The sequence below is a fragment of the Prionailurus viverrinus genome, unplaced genomic scaffold, assembly GCF_022837055.1.
Source record: "Prionailurus viverrinus isolate Anna unplaced genomic scaffold, UM_Priviv_1.0 scaffold_59, whole genome shotgun sequence".
NCBI classification, from domain to species: Eukaryota; Metazoa; Chordata; class Mammalia; order Carnivora; family Felidae; genus Prionailurus; species Prionailurus viverrinus.
The window spans coordinates 141,184-145,623 of record NW_025927621.1 but is presented as its reverse complement, the minus strand read 5'-3'; positions in this window follow the sequence as shown (position 1 = coordinate 145,623).

Genomic DNA, 4,440 nt, shown 5'->3' with positions numbered 1-4,440 from the left:
CACACAGAGTCCAGACCTTGGGGTCTCAGCTCAGAAACTTACGGGGAAGGATGGAGAAGTGGGAGACACAGAATTCCAAACAGCCCTACCAGGGACTATACTACAAGCCTAAAATCCCAAGGAGACATATGCCTGATTCCTGAAAAGCCAACAACCCTTCCTCTCCACTCCGGTACTCCCGGGTCAGGACCGAGGGATGCGAGACCCAGAATCCCAAACACCTGCTACGAGCCCCGGCATCCAGGCCCTGAGACATTACGATGGCTCACCATGGTTGGAGCCTGAGAGAAGGCAGTCACCCTGTACCTGAGAGAAAGAGGTCACAGAACCCGAAACAGCCTCCAGACACTGGGGTCTCAGCTCAGAAACTCCCCGGAAAGTTCCGAGGGATTGGAGACACAGAATGGGAAGTGCCACGCTCGCCCCGGGCCTCCACGCCCGGGGCTGCTCGCCATGGCTCACTATGACTGAAGCCGTTCCTGTACCTTAGAGAAGGGGTCACACAAACACAAACACCCTCCAGGCCCTGGGTTCCCTGCTCAGAAAATCCCGGGCAAGTTCCGAGGGATCGGATTCGCCAAATGGGTAGTGCTCCTGGTCGACCCGGGCCTACACGCATGGGGCTCTATCTTTCCATGGCGCATCAGGGCTGAAGCCTCTCCCTGTCAGTGACAGAAACGGGCCAGTGTTTCCCACACAGAGTCCAGACCTTGGGGTCTCAGCTCAGAAACTTACGGGGAAGGATAGAGAAGTGGGAGACACAGAATTCCAAGCAGCCCTACCAGGGACTATACTACAAGCCTAAAATCCCAAGGAGACATATGCCTGAATCCTGAAAAGCCAACAACCCTTCCTCTCCACTCCGGTACTCCCGGGTCAGGACCGAGGGATGCGAGACCCAGAATCCCAAACACCTGCTACGAGCCCCGGCCTCCAGGCCCTGAGTCATTACGATGGCTCACCATGGTTGGAGCCTGAGAGAAGGCAGTCACCCTGTACCTGAGAAAAAGAGGTCACAGAACCCGAAACAGCCTCCAGACACTGGGGTCTCAGCTCAGAAACTCCCCGGAAAGTTCCGAGGGATTGGAGACACAGAATTGGAAGTGCCACGCTCGCCCCGGGCCTCCAGGCCCGGGGCTGCTCGCCCCGGGCCTCCACGCCAGGGGCTACTCGCCATGGCTCACTATGACTGAAGCCGTTCCTGTACCTGAGAGAAGGGGTCACACAAACACAAACACCCTCCAGGCCCTGGGTTCCCTGCTCAGAAAATCCCGGGCAAGTTCCGAGGGATCGGATTCGCCAAATGGGTAGTGCTCCTGCTCGCCCCGGGCCTCCACGCCCGGGGCTACTCGCCATGGCTCACTATGACTGAAGCCGTTCCTGTACCTTAGAGAAGGGGGTCACACAAACACAAACACCCTCCAGGCCCTGAGTTCCCTGCTCAGAAAATCCCGGGCAAGTTCCGAGGGATCGGATTCGCCAAATGGGTACTGCTCCTGGTCGACCCGGGCCTCCACGCCCGGGGCTCTATCTTTCCATGGCGCATCAGGGCTGAAGCCTCTCCCTGTCAGTGACAGAAACGGGCCAGTGTTTCCCACACAGAGTCCAGACCTTGGGGTCTCAGCTCAGAAACTTACGGGGAAGGATGGAGAAGTGGGAGACAAAGAATTCCAAGCAGCCCTACCAGGGACTATACTACAAGCCTAAAATCCCAAGGAAACATATGCCTGAATCCTGAAAAGCCAACAACCCTTCCTCTCCACTCCGGTACTCCCGGGTCAGGACCGAGGGATGCGAGACCCAGAATCCCAAACACCTGCTACAATCCCCGGCCTCCAGGCCCTGAGTCATTACGATGGCTCAACATGGCTGGAGCCTGAGAGAAGGCAGTCACCCTGTACCTGAGAGAAAGGGGTCACAGAACCCGAAACAGCCTCCAGACACTGGGGTCTCAGCTCAGACTCCCCGGAAAGTTCCGAGGGATTGGAGACACAGAATGGGAAGTGCCCCGCCCCTCCAGGCCCGGGGCTGCTCGCCCCGGGCCTCCAGGCCCGGGGCTGCTCGCCCCGGGCCTCCAGGCCCGGGGCTGCTCGCCCCGGGCCTCCAGGCCCGGGGCTGCTCGCCCCGGGCCTCCAGGCCCGGGGCTGCTCGCCCCGGGCCTCCAGGCCCGGGGCTGCTCGCCCCGGGCCTCCAGGCCCGGGGCTGCTCGCCCCGGGCCTCCAGGCCCGGGGCTGCTCGCCCCGGGCCTCCAGGCCCGGGGCTGCTCGCCCCGGGCCTCCAGGCCCGGGGCTGCTCGCCCCGGGCCTCCAGGCCCGGGGCTGCTCGCCCCGGGCCTCCAGGCCCGGGGCTGCTCGCCCCGGGCCTCCAGGCCCGGGGCTGCTCGCCCCGGGCCTCCAGGCCCGGGGCTGCTCGCCCCGGGCCTCCACGCCCGGGGCTGCTCGCCCCGGGCCTCCAGGCCCGGGGCTGCTCGCCCCGGGCCTCCAGGCCCGGGGCTGCTCGCCCCGGGCCTCCACGCCCGGGGCTGCTCGCCCCGGGCCTCCACGCCCGGGGCTGCTCGCCCCGGGCCTCCACGCCCGGGGCTGCTCGCCCCGGGCCTCCACGCCCGGGGCTGCTCGCCCCGGGCCTCCACGCCCGGGGCTGCTCGCCCCGGGCCTCCACGCCCGGGGCTGCTCGCCCCGGGCCTCCACGCCCGGGGCTGCTCGCCCCGGGCCTCCACGCCCGGGGCTGCTCGCCCCGGGCCTCCACGCCCGGGGCTGCTCGCCATGGCTCACTATGACTGAAGCCGTTCCTGTACCTTAGAGAAGGGGGTCACACAAACACAAACACCCTCCAGGCCCTGGGTTCCCTGCTCAGAAAATCCCGGGCAAGTTCCGAGGGATCGGATTCGCCAAATGGGTAGTGCTCCTGGTCGACCCGGGCCTCCACGCCCGGGGCTCTATCTTTCCATGGCGCATCAGGGCTGAAGCCTCTCCCTGTCAGTGACAGAAACGGGCCAGTGTTTCCCACACAGAGTCCAGACCTTGGGGTCTCAGCTCAGAAACTTACGGGGAAGGATGGAGAAGTGGGAGACACAGAATTCCAAGCAGCCCTACCAGGGACTATACTACAAGCCTAAAATCCCAAGGAGACATATGCCTGATTCCTGAAAAGCCAACAACCCTTCCTCTCCACTCCGGTACTCCCGGGTCAGGACCGAGGGATGCGAGACCCAGAATCCCAAACACCTGCTACGAGCCCCGGCCTCCAGGCCCTGAGACATTACGATGGCTCACCATGGTTGGAGCCTGAGAGAAGGCAGTCACCCTGTACCTGAGAGAAAGAGGTCACAGAACCCGAAACAGCCTCCAGACACTGGGGTCTCAGCTCAGAAACTCCCCGGAAAGTTCCGAGGGATTGGAGACACAGAATGGGAAGTGCCACGCTCGCCCCGGGCCTCCACGCCCGGGGCTGCTCGCCATGGCTCACTATGACTGAAGCCGTTCCTGTACCTTAGAGAAGGGGTCACACAAACACAAACACCCTCCAGGCCCTGGGTTCCCTGCTCAGAAAATCCCGGGCAAGTTCCGAGGGATCGGATTCGCCAAATGGGTAGTGCTCCTGGTCGACCCGGGCCTCCACGCATGGGGCTCTATCTTTCCATGGCGCATCAGGGCTGAAGCCTCTCCCTGTCAGTGACAGAAACGGGCCAGTGTTTCCCACACAGAGTCCAGACCTTGGGGTCTCAGCTCAGAAACTTACGGGGAAGGATAGAGAAGTGGGAGACACAGAATTCCAAGCAGCCCTACCAGGGACTATACTACAAGCCTAAAATCCCAAGGAGACATATGCCTGAATCCTGAAAAGCCAACAACCCTTCCTCTCCACTCCGGTACTCCCGGGTCAGGACCGAGGGATGCGAGACCCAGAATCCCAAACACCTGCTACGAGCCCCGGCCTCCAGGCCCTGAGTCATTACGATGGCTCACCATGGTTGGAGCCTGAGAGAAGGCAGTCACCCTGTACCTGAGAAAAAGAGGTCACAGAACCCGAAACAGCCTCCAGACACTGGGGTCTCAGCTCAGAAACTCCCCGGAAAGTTCCGAGGGATTGGAGACACAGAATTGGAAGTGCCACGCTCGCCCCGGGCCTCCAGGCCCGGGGCTGCTCGCCCCGGGCCTCCACGCCAGGGGCTACTCGCCATGGCTCACTATGACTGAAGCCGTTCCTGTACCTGAGAGAAGGGGTCACACAAACACAAACACCCTCCAGGCCCTGGGTTCCCTGCTCAGAAAATCCCGGGCAAGTTCCGAGGGATCGGATTCGCCAAATGGGTAGTGCTCCTGCTCGCCCCGGGCCTCCACGCCCGGGGCTACTCGCCATGGCTCACTATGACTGAAGCCGTTCCTGTACCTTAGAGAAGGGGGTCACACAAACACAAACACCCTCCAGGCCCTGAGTTCC